The sequence below is a fragment of the Pelobates fuscus genome, chromosome 2 (genome assembly GCF_036172605.1).
Source record: "Pelobates fuscus isolate aPelFus1 chromosome 2, aPelFus1.pri, whole genome shotgun sequence".
Lineage (NCBI taxonomy): Eukaryota > Metazoa > Chordata > Amphibia > Anura > Pelobatidae > Pelobates > Pelobates fuscus.
The window spans coordinates 398,991,476-399,005,670 of record NC_086318.1 but is presented as its reverse complement, the minus strand read 5'-3'; positions in this window follow the sequence as shown (position 1 = coordinate 399,005,670).

The window sequence follows — 14,195 nt, the reverse complement described above, 5'->3', positions numbered from 1 at the left end:
TAGATGGCGTCTGGTCGGCCCGGCGGCCCGGCCCCCCTGATCATTCTTTTTGTAATGGGTGTTTGCTTTGAGAAGCAACTGCCTGATATTAAATTCAAAATAAATAAAATACTAATATCCTCCTACCTCCTCCACCAATTGTAGAGATCCAGAGCTTCAGCCCCTTAAAACATCTGCCCAGCAATACCTATGTGTACATGTTACGCCTAGTGAGACCAAGTGTAAATTCTCACTAGGTCTCCTTGGTACCATTATAAATTTAATTGTTAAGAAGATAAACTGAATCATTTTCAGATTATAATCTACCTGACATCATCCCTAACGATTTTCTAAGGCTATTTAAATACCCAATAAAAATTACAGTACATACACTATCTCATCAATTACCCAAGTACATAATAATGTAATATTTCATTGCATGGTATAGTTGTGACAGTTCGTTAGTAAATAATAATAATTTATGACCAAAAACTGGCTTCATGTGTCACTAACAATGTTAAAAGTAGTGGAAAGAGGATCCAGGAATTCCAAGTACCGTATATACTCGAGTATAAGCCGACCCGAATATAAGCCGAGGCCCCTAATTTTACCCCAAAAAACTGGGAAAACTTATTGACTCGAGTATAAGACTAGGGTGGGAAATGCAGCAGCTGCTGGTAAATTTCTAAATAAAATTAGATCCTAAAAAAATTATATTAATTGAATTTTTATTTCCAGTGTGTGTATATAATGAATGCAGTGTGTGTGTATGAATGCAGTGTGTGTGTATGAATGCAGTGTGTGTGTATGAATGCAGTGTGTGTGTATATGAGTGCAGTGTGTGTGTATGAGTGCAGTGTGTGTGTATGAGTGCAGTGTGTGTGTATGAGTGCAGCGTGTGTATGAGTGCAGCGTGTGTGTATGAGTGCAGCGTGTGTGTATGAGTGCAGCGTGTGTGTATGAGTGCAGTGTGTGTATGAGTGCAGTGTGTGTATGATTGCAGTGTGTATGAGTGCAGTGTGTGTATGAATGCAGTGTGTGTGTGTGTATGAGTGCAGTGTGTATGAGTGCAGTGTGTATGAGTGCAGTGTGTGTATGAATGCAGTGTGTGTATGAATGCAGTGTGTGTATGAATGCAGTGTGTGTGTGTATGAATGCAGTGTGTGTGTGTATGAGTGCAGTGTGTATGAATGCAGTGTGTGTGTGTGTGTGTGTGTGTGTATGTGTGTGTTGCAGAGCCTTGGGGGGGGCAATTTTATTATTTTTTTTACATAATTTTAATTTTTTTTTTCATTTTTTTTTATTTACTTATTATTATTTTTTAATTATTTTCATATTTTTTATTATTATTTATTATTTGTAATGTTATTTTTTTTTTTAATTATTATTTTATTATTCATTTATTTTTGTTTCGTCCCCCCCTCCCTGCTTGCTAACTGGCCAGGGAGGGGGGCTCCTTCCCTGGTGGTCCAGTGGGGTTGGTAGTTCAGTGGGGGGGGCTGTGGGGGCTGCAGAGATGTTACTTACCTTTCCTGCAGCTCCTGTCAGCTCTCTCCTCCTCCGCACCGGTCCGTGCAGCTCCCTCTGTCAGCTCACACTGTAAGTCTCGCGAGAGCCGCACTATGACCCCGCGGCTCTCGCGAGATTTACACTGGGAGCTGACCGAGGTGCTGAACGGACGGCGTGGAGGAGGAGGAAGCTGACAGGAGCTGCAGGAGAGGTAAGTAACATCTCTGCAGCCCCCAGTCTGTATTATGGCAATGAAAATTGCCATAATACAGACTATTGACTCGAGTATAAGCCGAGTTGGGGTTTTTCAGCACAAAAAATGTGCTGAAAAACTCGGCTTATACTCGAGTATATACGGTAATTTCAAATGTGTTTATTGGGACAAGTGGGACACCACAAAGTTTCGACCCCTGAAAGGGTCTTTGCCAAGCTTTGGCTTCTGTTATAGGCAAAACTGGCAATTTTGTTATAGACTAAACTGGCAATTGTCTGCAATTCTAAGTGTATTCAACGTGACTTTCAATTCTAGTTTTAGTAAATAAGTGTGTAATTCTAGAAGCCATATCTTCTCGATCTCTCCCTAAACAATGAATTATAGCATGTACAGAATATGCTGGATTGACCTTGGTCATGACCCAGATTGCAATCATGCAGTTCCCACTTTGACCTTTGCTTATGATACCAGTACTCAGCCTATACTATGTTCTTTGAACTGATACTGGAGAAACTGACGGAAGCCAAGCACAGAGAGATGGACACAGGTTTCTTCAGGAAGGAAGAGATTCTTTATTCGGTTCACCGATCGGGACTCAGAGGGACTAATGTCACCAAAATACAACAAGTTCTGAGCCCCGGACAATAGTGCAGGCTCCTTATATAGGCACATAACTCCTCCCATATTAAGCTCCACCCGCACATCCTCTTAACCAATCAAAACGAACAAGAACTAACTTCCTGCTTGACCGCATGGCTTGTCCAGCACAATGGAGGAGGGGAATACTACATCCGGTATTCTTGCACATGCTCCGTACACTACTGATCGTATCTTTGCCACGTGCAACCAACCGACTGATACGTCAGCATATGCACGTACACATGCCACGTGGTAATCTCAGCCTACTAAATTTATTTTTACCGAGATTCCACCACATTCCCCCCTTTGATGCCTCTGATATTTCACAATTACTTGAGGCATCACTTAACCTTGGTTTGCATACACCTCAGGTTACCATGAATCAGACCAGACTTTTCTATCATGTGAATCCCTCAACATTCCTCTTCCTGCATTGGTTCTCCCTGATTTAGAGCCTCATATTTATATATGCCCATTATCTGTGCTGCAGCCTTCCTCTCTGCTATATTTTCTATCAGGCTCTGCACAGACCTAACTACGACCTAATAAGACATGGCAGGAGTAGACACAACATTAAAATCAGTATGACTCCGCCTACCAATGCTTTAAGCCCTCCAAACTGCTCATACCAGTTACCAAACCAACTACTTGGATTATACCCTTTCCATACCTGAGTAGGCACATGCGCTAGTTTAACCATATGGCTAGTAAGCTCAGCTATTGCTTGCCCTTCGTCATCTATTTGAAGACAGCAATTGCTCAGGTTAAACTTCCCACATACACCTCCCTCTACTGCCAATAGGTAATCCAAGGCTAATCTATTTTGGTACACTGCTGTCCTCATTCTGGTATTATGCTTCGCTAGAAGATTGAGCGCTTGTGAGGTCTCATTAGTAATTATCTCAACCACCGCCTGTAACCTTATAATGCGGTTGAGCACATAAATTGGGGTTCTATATCCGAAAGTACCATCCTCTGCCCAAGTGGCTGGCCCATAATAGTCTATAATACGCTGGGGAGGCCATTCATCATCTTCCCAGGCGCCTATCTCTATGGGTCCCCTTTTCTTCCTATGATTCACATCATACACTTTAACTCCCAAAGTCTCACCTGTTTCAATAGGTAACAAGAAGAAGGATGGTTTGAGCATACCCAACACACATGCCCCTTCCCAGTCCTGTGGCAACTCCGAATAGGCCTTCTTACCACAGATTCAGTACAAATTTGCTGGGGCTTTCCAACTAGATGTGATAGATAAATCAAACCATACGTCCTTTAAATTGGCATATCTTGCAAACGGGTTAGATGGTTCTGAGACATTTGAAGCCGACCACCAAGTTGTATTCTTTGTATCGTCATCATAAGCTTTTTGCCCTAGACAAGTTAATTCTCCTACAGAAGTATTAAACATCATTCCTTTCCTTGCTATGCAAACATAACCTATTATGGAGGTCTTTAATCTCCACTCAGATTTACCTCTAACACTCATCTGATAATCAGCTTGTGAAGATATTAATTGTTCAACTGCCTCAGAACCGGACATTACCTCCTTTGCTTCCCAAGGGCATTGGTCTCCCATGTTAGTACCTCCACACACATAGCAGTTGGTTACATTAAGACTACCAGCAATACTCTCAGCTAAATCTATGAACAGGTTTTTAGCGTTATGGGGAATCTTATTATCTACACTCATCTCTTCATAAAAAGAATGAAATACCTGATGAGTTTGGGAGGTTACAGTATCGGTCTCTATCCCTATAAACAATATTGTCCCAGGGTCTAATCCCGTCCCATATATTTGAAACCCAAATAAGTTACCATATCTATCTAAGAATTGGTCAGGATTATTTATAAGAATATGGACTGGATTGCATTCCATAGACTTACAATATGGATTGGTAGGCAACTTAGTAACAATCATATCCTTGTCTGCCGTCTGTCCCCAAGTTGCCCACCCCACACAAGACCAATATGGGCAAAAATTATATTCCCTATTTGGGCATCTTGGACTCACATACTTATTTTTACTACTGGGACAAATATATTTATCATTAGACCCATACGTTCTCTCCCATCTAAGATCCCCACATACATTCCACGGCTTTCTACCACTTGATATCGCTTTACATGCATCAAATAGCAGAACACCCGAAGAATGTACGGATTCTAACACTGTTTTATTTATTAGGGTCCCCTGAGGATCTCCATTCCTGAGGGTCAACCAAATTGTACGGGGTTGATACTCCGGATTGAAGCACTTAGGTTCTCCTACTCCTAAATGGCATACACTATACTCTATATTTAAGTATCTACACCTAGACACATCTCCTTTACACTCATATTGCGAATGCCAAATTAGGGTCTGTGAAATATGATTACCTGTTCTTGTAGTCTTAATGCAAACCTCACAGCTAGGAGTGTCGGTACCTCTACCTCCCTGAATATAAAAAGACATATAAATAAACATTATCATTAGCACATCTTTCGTCGTCTGCATCCTCAATCTTCGTCCGTGCGATGGCACCTCAGCTTCCAGGATGTAAGGGCTGCAGGGAATGGAGTTCTGCTCGTCTTCACAGGGGTCCCTTCGAGACTTTCCTGACTTTTAAATAACACGTTGGTGAGCGGACAGGCGTTATTATGGGCGTCTAAACACTCACTTACCAATCTCTGAAACAATAAAATTTGTAATCCACAAGGTTTCCTCGTCACTCTGACTGAGTCGTGCGCTTTAACCGGATCTTGCAGGGATTCTCTGGATCTGTTGTAGCTTGCCAAGAATCGACTGCTGCTGGTTTAACCCTGGAGTGATGAATCCACGGAGTCACTTCGGCCACTTTTATCGCTGTAGGGGTAGACAAAAGAACAACATAAGGACCCCTCCACTTAGGCCCTAACGGTATATTATTCCACTCTTTAATCCACACTTGGTCTCCTGGATGGTAACTATGAACAGGGGGATAAATATTCACAGGTAATCTATCTTGTACCCATTTCTGTACCTCCTCCATAGTCTTACCCAACTCTACAACCTGCTGCCGGGTAATTCCTTCTCCCAACTGACTCAAATCCCCCCTTAAGTTACCAAGTACGGGAGGTGGACGCCCATACATGATTTCAGAAGGAGAGAGACCCATCCTTCTGGTAGGTGTACTGCGAATTTGCAACAGAGCTATAGGCAAAAGAACGTTCCACTTAAGTTGGGTTTCCTGACACATCTTTGCCAACTGATTCTTAATAGTTCTATTCATTCTTTCTACTTTACCAGAGGTCTATATGCCGTATGAAGTCTCCACTTAATACCAAGCATATGAGTCAGTTGTTGTAGGCACTGATGAACAAAGGCTGGACCATTGTCCGATCCTATAGAGCAGGGTAGTCCATATCGGGGTATTATTTCTCGTAGCAGGAATCGCACAACTTCTCCTGCTTTCTCTGTACGAGTAGGACATGCTTCTACCCAGCCTGAATAGGTGCACACAACTACTAGTAGGTAGCGATGTCCACCAGATTTATGCATAACTGTATAGTCAATTTGTAGATCGGACATAGGGAGTCCCCCCATATACTGAACTCCTGGTGGCTTTACTGGTCCTTGCCTTGCATTATTTTTAGCACACGTTACACATCTTCGTACAATGGCCTGAATTAAGTTGGACAATCTTGGTATGTAGAAATGTTTTCTGAGAGATTCTTCTGTACTATCTCTTCCAGAATGTGTCCCGTTGTGATAGTTTTGGACAATTTCTACCGCTAGTGATGCTGGAATAACTATTCTCCCATCTTCTAACTGATACCATTTGTTCTCCAGGTACTTTCCAGGTTCAGTCTTTAACCACTCTTCTTCTTGAGCTGTATAAACTGGAGTCCATTGAGACAGTGGAGTCGGTATAAGAGCAGCTATATGTTCCACATATTCCTGTCTTCCTGATTCAGCGGCACGTTAAGCGGCATTATCTGCCGTCCGATTTCCTTTGGTTACATCACCATCGCCTCTCAGATGCGCTCGACAATGTATAATACCAACTTCTTTTGGTTCCCATACTGCTTCCAATAGTTGTAGTATTTCAGCTGCGTACTTGATTTCTTTGCCCTCTGAATTCAATAGTCCTCTTTCTTTATACAAAGCTCCGTGGGCATGAGTGGTTAAAAACGCATACTTGGAGTCCATGTAGATGTTCACTCTTAAACCTTCAGCCAATTGTAACGCTCGTGTTAGTGCTATCAATTCTGCCTTTTGTGCTGATGTTCCTTTTGACAGTGGCCGAGCTTCTTGTCTATTGTTGTTACTGCATATCCTGCATTGCGAATCCCTTCTTTCACATAACTACTGCCGTCTGTATAATATTGGACATCGGGGTTCTGGATGGGAAAATCACAAAGATCTGGTCTACTTGAAAATACTTAATCCATCACCTCCAAACAATCGTGTTGACTTTCAGTAGGTTGTGGCAAAAGGGTAGCTGGATTTAAGGTATTGACAGTTTCTAAATGCACTCTTGGGTTTTCACACAACATTGCTTGATACTTGGTCATACGGCTGTTAATGAACCAATGATTGCCTTTGTAATCCACGTACTGTATGTACTGCGTGTGGGACTCGTACATAAAGTTCTTGACCCAGAGTGAGTTTATTGGCTTCAGCTACCAGCAGGGCGGCTGCGGCTACGGCTCTTAGACAAGGTGGAAGACCACTGGCCACTGCATCCAGTTGCTTAGACATATAGGCAACAGGTCTTTGCCATGATCCCAAGTACTGTGTCAATACTCCCACAGCCATTCTTCTTTGCTCGTGTACATATAGGTAGAATGGCCGTGTGTGATCAGGTAGACCTAATGCTGGGGCACTCATCAAAGCCTTCTTCACATCTTCAAATGCCTTTTGCTGTTCTTGAGTCCATAAGAAGGGGTCGTGTTCTGTACCCTTGATAGATGCATACAGTGGTTTCGCCAGTATCGCATAACTGGGAATCCATATCCTACAGAAGCCTGCTGCCCCCAAGAATTCTCGCACTTGTCTTCTATTCTTGGGTATTGGAATTTGGCACACAGCTTCTTTTCTCTCTGGCCCCATTATTCTTTGACCTTCAGAGATATGGAATCCCAGATATTTGACAGTTGGCAGACACAACTGAGCCTTCTTCCTAGACACCTTGTAGCCTGCCTTCCAGAGAATGTGTAGTAGATCGTGTGTTGCTTGCTGACATATTTCTCTTGTGACTGCGGCTATCAACAAGTCATCTACATATTGTAATAATACACACTCTCCTGGGATGGACTTGAAATCCAGTAAGTCTTGACTTAAAGCTGAACCAAATAGGGTAGGTGAATTTTTAAACCCTTGGGGCAGTCTTGTCCAAGTCATCTGGCGTTTCGAGCCCGTTACAGCATTTTCCCATTGGAAAGCGAAGATACATTGGCTTTCTGCAGCAATTCGGAGGCAAAAGAAGGCATCTTTGAGGTCTAAGACTGTAAAATAGTAGCCCGCCCGGAATTAAAGCAAGCAGGTTATACGGATTGGGCACAACTGGGTGTATACTTACAACCGCATCATTGACTGCTCTCAAGTCCTGCACAGGGCGATACTCATCTGTACCGGGCTTTTGAACAGGCAGCAATGGGGTATTCCAGGGGGAAGTACAGAATTTTAGGATACCATACCGTATGAACTTATCCAGATAAGATTGAATATTCTTCTTAGCCTTCTGCGGGATATGATATTGCCGTGGGCTCACTGGATAAACCCCAAGTTTTAGTTCAATTCGAATAGGTGGAATATTGCGAGCCAGTCCTGGTGGGTTGTTCTCTGCCCAAACTCCTGGTATGTTGAATAAGGATTCATCACTCTTAGGGTTTTGGCTAGTCAACGCTGTATAAAGTCGCCACTCTTCTTCCTTTGGTACAGATAATGTCATAATACCTGAAGGTCCATTAAACTTTAAAGATGTTGTTCCATTTGGTAGTTTGGATAGCAAATCACGTCCCAGCAATTGGACTGGACATTCAGGCATATAAAGGAATTGATGTTTCACTACGTGGCCTCCCAATGCACATTGTCGACTTTTAAGAACCGGTTTAGCAGCACTTCTTCCAGTTGCTCCTATTACGGTGATAGTTCTTCCAGATGGAGGAGCAACCAGATCAGTCACCACCGAATGTTCAGCACCAGTATCAATCATGAATGCACTCCTTTTTCCCCCTATTGATACTTCGACCATAGGCTCCGCTCGGCCAAGGGGGATGGAGCCCGGTCGGTATCAATAGTCATCCATGACCGTGTCAGCCAATCCTACAAAGTCCCTATCTTCTCTATCGCGGGACCTTTGCGCTGCGGGATAATATCTGTCTTCCCTAACACTACCTCTGTTATTACTATTACTCACTCCGGGACCTCCTCTACCTCTCGCTCTACCTCTAAAATTTCCATATCCTGCCCTGGGTTGGTCTCTCTCATACTGCTCTCTTTTTGGACACTCGCTTCTCCAATGCCCTTCTTCTCTACAGTAGGCGCACTGATTCCTACTCAGGGGTTCCCTATTCCACTTGCTATCGCCTCTATCCGGGCCCCGTCTATCTACGCCTGCGATCGCTACCGCTAGCATATCCGCCTTTTTACGCATCTTGCGCTCTTCCTCTTTCTTCCTCTCTGATTCCCTATTCATGTAAACCGTATTAGCTACCTCCATTAGTTGGGTGATGGACATTCCTACGAACCCTTCTAACTTTTGTAGCTTGCGCTTAATATCTCCGTAGGCTTGGCTGACAAAGGCAGAGTTTATCATTCGGGAAATCTCAGGGGCTTCCGGATTAAAGGGGGTATACAAGCGGTATGCCTCCAATAATCGGTCATAAAAGACACTGGGAGCTTCATCACTTTTCTGTATCACCTCAGCCGTCTTAGACATATTTATGGCTTTCTTCCCTCCGGCTTTCATGCCAGCAATTATAGCGTCTCTATAGGCTTTTAAATGAACCATGTCTGCGCCATTAACATCCCATTCGGGATCAGCATTAGGATAATGAGTTGCGGCCCATGCTGCTGGATTAGCTTGATTTAATATACGAGCTTCTTCTTCCAGCGCTTTAATGGCCGCTTGGTTCATCCTAGTCCTCTCCTCGTTGTTAAACAATGTCATTAGTAATTGCTGGCAATCAGCCCAAGTGGGATTATGCGTCTGGACTATCGAGGTGAACAGGTCGGTCATGGCTTGTGGTTTTTCAGTATACGAGGAATTATGGGTCTTCCAATTTAAGAGATCGGTAGTCGTGAATGGGACGTATACGAAGACTGAGTCAGCATACACCATTTGACCTACATCATTAAGGTATGCTGACCCGGGAGTCAAACGAAGTGGCATCTGATAATGTTTAGGTTTTTGGGTACCGGTCAGTTGTCGGGTTAGTACAGGGCTTTGTTGAGGGGCGTCGGTTAGGGGTTCCAGTCGAGGGGTAGTAAGGCATGGGGATGTGGAAGCTTTATTGTGGGGAAGGTCGGTGAATAGAATATTCCGAGCCGGGCTAGAGGAAGCTTGAAATGACCGGAAGCTTGAAATGGCACCAAATCAGGATATGTGGTTTTAACGGGGGTTGGTACCGGAAGGGGAGGTTTAGTAATGAGGGGGATGGATTCTGAGCTAGAGGAGGAAGCGGATGGGGACAACGGGGAAAGGGGTGTAGAACTTCCTGTATCACTTCCCCTTGAGGAGAAGTAAGGGGGCGGCATAGGGATCTCGGACTCAGGGGGCGTGTCCAAAATGGGCGTAACCATGGCCCTAGTGGACAAACGAGTCCTGGCCACCATGAGGCGACATTGCTCCTCGTGGCATACTCGGATCCATCTTGGCGAGTCGTTTACGGCCTGCCTCCAACAATCAATGTATGGAAACTGTCCGTAAAGTTCAGGCCTACCTGATACAGCCACGTGTACACGCTGTACCAGATTAGGATCCAAACTGCCACGTGGCGGCCATGCAGCAACCAAAGTAGGCCATTCCCTATTACACAAAGTGATCAAACGTGCAGGAGACATTTTAACCCCAAAATCACATTTTGTAAATCCCTTTTTAAAATTCTTTAACATGCATCCTAAGGGATCCAAAATCGTCGAGTCCGACGCGCCCATACTTACCAATGGAGCGTCGTTTCCAACGAATACTACACACGCACTCTATTCAACAGTCACACCCGTTCCCTCGGCAACAGCACCACGTGGTACAGTTACTAAGTGAAACGTACACAACAAAACACTCAGGGAATTCCCGTACACACACAGCTGTTACACCAGTCACTAAATAACTGATACTATGCCCTTTGGCGAAACTATACCGTCACCCACGCTATAATTCCTATATATGAATTACCCGTCTATAACATACCCCAGTAACATCGTCTTTACAAACAGTAGTTACAGTACGGTTAGCATAGGTCAAGTACAATTTAAGGTCACAATACAATTATTAGTGGTTATGGTGTTAGACATGCAATAGACGACAATTATTAGTATTTATATACAGTGTCAGTAAATATACAGGGTTATGGTACCGTGCACTATAATACAGCTACACACTATTAACACTCTCGCTAGACGGCAGAGCTCACGCTATCTAGCAAGATATACACGCTACTAAACAATCTTTAACACATATACAATCCCAACTAATCTATTGGCCAGTACCTTGATGGACTACCTAAAACTATCTACATCCGTTTTGGTTAGCCACACTGCCCAAGCACCACATATAGCGAACTAGAGGGCGGAATTTACAACAGAACCCTTTTAGTCTATCTACTCTATCAAAAGTCTAGTGGGTTCCAAATTTACACGCCTTCCCACTTAGCCAAGATAGGTTGAGAGCTAGCGGACCGAATTTACACAGACGCCGCTTAGTCTCCCGGTCCCTCCGACCTAGCGAACAAATTGTACACCCTAGAACGCTAGTCTAGACAAGACACCGGTGTCCGGCTAGGGCTATTTACACAGAACCCCGCCTGACTCCAAACCAAATTAAACGGTCTTACTAAAGAGCGTTCAATTGAGCGGTGCGCCTTCGCTCCTTCCCTCCGACAGAGGGGGCAGATTCCGTACACAAATAACCCCTTATGGGCCTACCGCACAATCGGTATACCCCTAGTGGGTCCGCCGTCTAAAACAGCGGTCGTCTTACCTCCTCGTTCCTGAACCTGAGTTCACACTCATCGACGGGGACACCCCAGCACTTACTACGTAGAGGCCGATGATCTCCTGGACAACAGACCAGTGGCGCCGAGACGAAGGGAGGTCCACGCAGAAGTTCAGGGGTGCAGCCTTAGAGAACGTGGGCAAAGATAGACCGTCTCACGCCTCTGCTTCTCAGCTACCGTTGAACGATGAGCTTCCCGGCCAATGCACCAAATGATACCGGAGAAACTGACGGAAGCCAAGCACAGAGAGATGGACACAGGTTTCTTCAGGAAGGAAGAGATTCTTTATTCGGTTCACCGATCGGGACTCAGAGGGACTAATGTCACCAAAATACAACAAGTTCTGAGCCCTGGACAATAGTGCAGGCTCCTTATATAGGCACATAACTCCTCCCATATTAAGCTCCACCCGCACATCCTCTTAACCAATCAAAACGAACAAGAACTAACTTCCTGCTTAACCGCATGGCTTGTCCAGCACAATGGAGGAGGGGAATACTACATCCGGTATTCTTGCACATGCTCCGTACACTACTGATCGTATCTTTGCCACGTGCAACCAACCGACCGATACGTCAGCATATGCACGTACACATGCCACGTGGTAATCTCGGCCTACTAAATTTATTTTTACCGAGATTCCACCACAGAACCTTTTGCCTCCTGCAGTGTGTGACAGTAACTATAAAAAGTGGTGTCTGTGACATATCACACTCGAGATCGATCTAACAAGGTCCAAAGAGGAAGAAACTGTGCCATCTTGACACACCTTCTTAATACGTCTAAAGCTAAGTGCTAGAACATATTTTCTGCTTTTCTAATATGTATTTTAGGAATAAAAAACATTTTGCGACTACTATTCATTAAGCAATTTAGTCCTAATTTGGAAGAGTGTCCCAAAATCTTGTTTTGCCCTTAAAGTGTACAGTTTCTCTGGGATACCTGCAAGAATAAGATTTGTGCATACGCAACATAATTTACAAAAATGAAATTAAAGTTCAGTCAGTGGGTGGCGCTCTATAGGGTGTGTTCACTAAACAGTGAATTTTGGTGAACAACTCAGTTGTGTACAGTTCAGCAGTTTTGGCCAAAAAATGTAAATTTCACTACTAAATGTATTGTTTGGTGATCTACTTGAACCTGTGATTATTAGTGATTTGGCATAATTTAGGTAATTTAGCAAGTTTTTGCTAATCAGCAATTTTTGCCTTAAATGTGGCCTAATATTTGAAATATGATATCTGTGTCATCAATATGACGCCTTTCATAGCCTTTATTGGCATCTACAAACAATATATGTTTAAACTGTCTGTCAATACAGTGAGTTTTAAATATTTATGTCACTTATAGCAACACAGTCATGTTGCTGTATTCATAGCGATTGTGAAGAAAAATAAAATGTTCTGGTATTGGGATGCAGTGACAATAATTCGACATTAACAGTAGACATTTTTACCACATCCACAGACAGGAAAGATAAAATCATGGCCAAGCCACATTTGATTAAATAACCGAGTCTGACTCCGTTATTCAATGGAAGCAGCTCCAGTGATTCTCAGGAAGACATGTGAATGTTAACCCTGAAATCATAATATTGCCGTATCTATAAAACGGCAATGTTTTACATTACGTGGGTTAGAACAACAGGGCCACTTCTTTGAAACGGTCTTTGAAAGGGAGTTACCGTTACAATAAGGAGTGTATGGTTTGTGTTAGTGGGGGTTAAATGTTAATAGGGGACTTAGGTTACAGAATATTTGCCTTCAAAATGCTGCAGATTTTAATTCCCATGGTTCTCAATTGTGTTTCTTACATGCTGCTTCTAAATATGCAATTATAAAAAGATAGCATTGTATTTTTTATTGACGCAGGATGATCGGATTCAGATAGTGATGAAGTCCAGCATCAGTTAGGTGACCAAAAGTCGCCTAGCATGCAGGAAGTGCCTCTACTGGCTGTCTGGGAGACAGCCACCAGAGACTGTCTTAGTCTCTAAAACTGCAATTATTACATTTACATTGCAGGACTAAGGGGGACAGGTTTTCAATCTATGGAAGTTCAAAGTGAATTTAACCCCTTAAGGACCAAACTTCTGGAATAAAAGGGAATCATGACATGTCACATATGTCATGTGTCCTTAAGGGGTTAAAGTGAATTTAAAATTTTAGACTAAAATACCCGAATTGGAAAAATTCTTCAAGTGAGCGTTTTTTTGTAATTTGGCCTAAAATTCTAAACTCACTTTGAAATTCTCACTCCAATGGCCAACACAATTGTTATTTGTCGATTTTCAGAAGTAACAACATTTCATAAAAATAATAATGCAATGTAGATATCTGCATTTTTTTTTTAACAATATGCTAGTTAAGTGAATTATTTTCAAAAAAAAGAAAAAAAATTGAAAATGTTTCTTATTTTTAAAAATCTCACAGATTTTTTTTTCTGTTGTTCAATAAACTGTCCCAACATTGAGTTTCAACCTGTCTTGTTGAACATTTAAACTCATCACAAACACCTGGCAGGGAATGGCTGCACTAACTCAAGGTATAAGAACCTCTGAATATATATATAAATATTTTATCAGTCAGTAACAACGCTGAAGCTGATTAACGTTTCTAAGATGCTTTATGAATGAACTGTTAATGCTTTAAAATAGAGAGAGCCCTTTAATGTC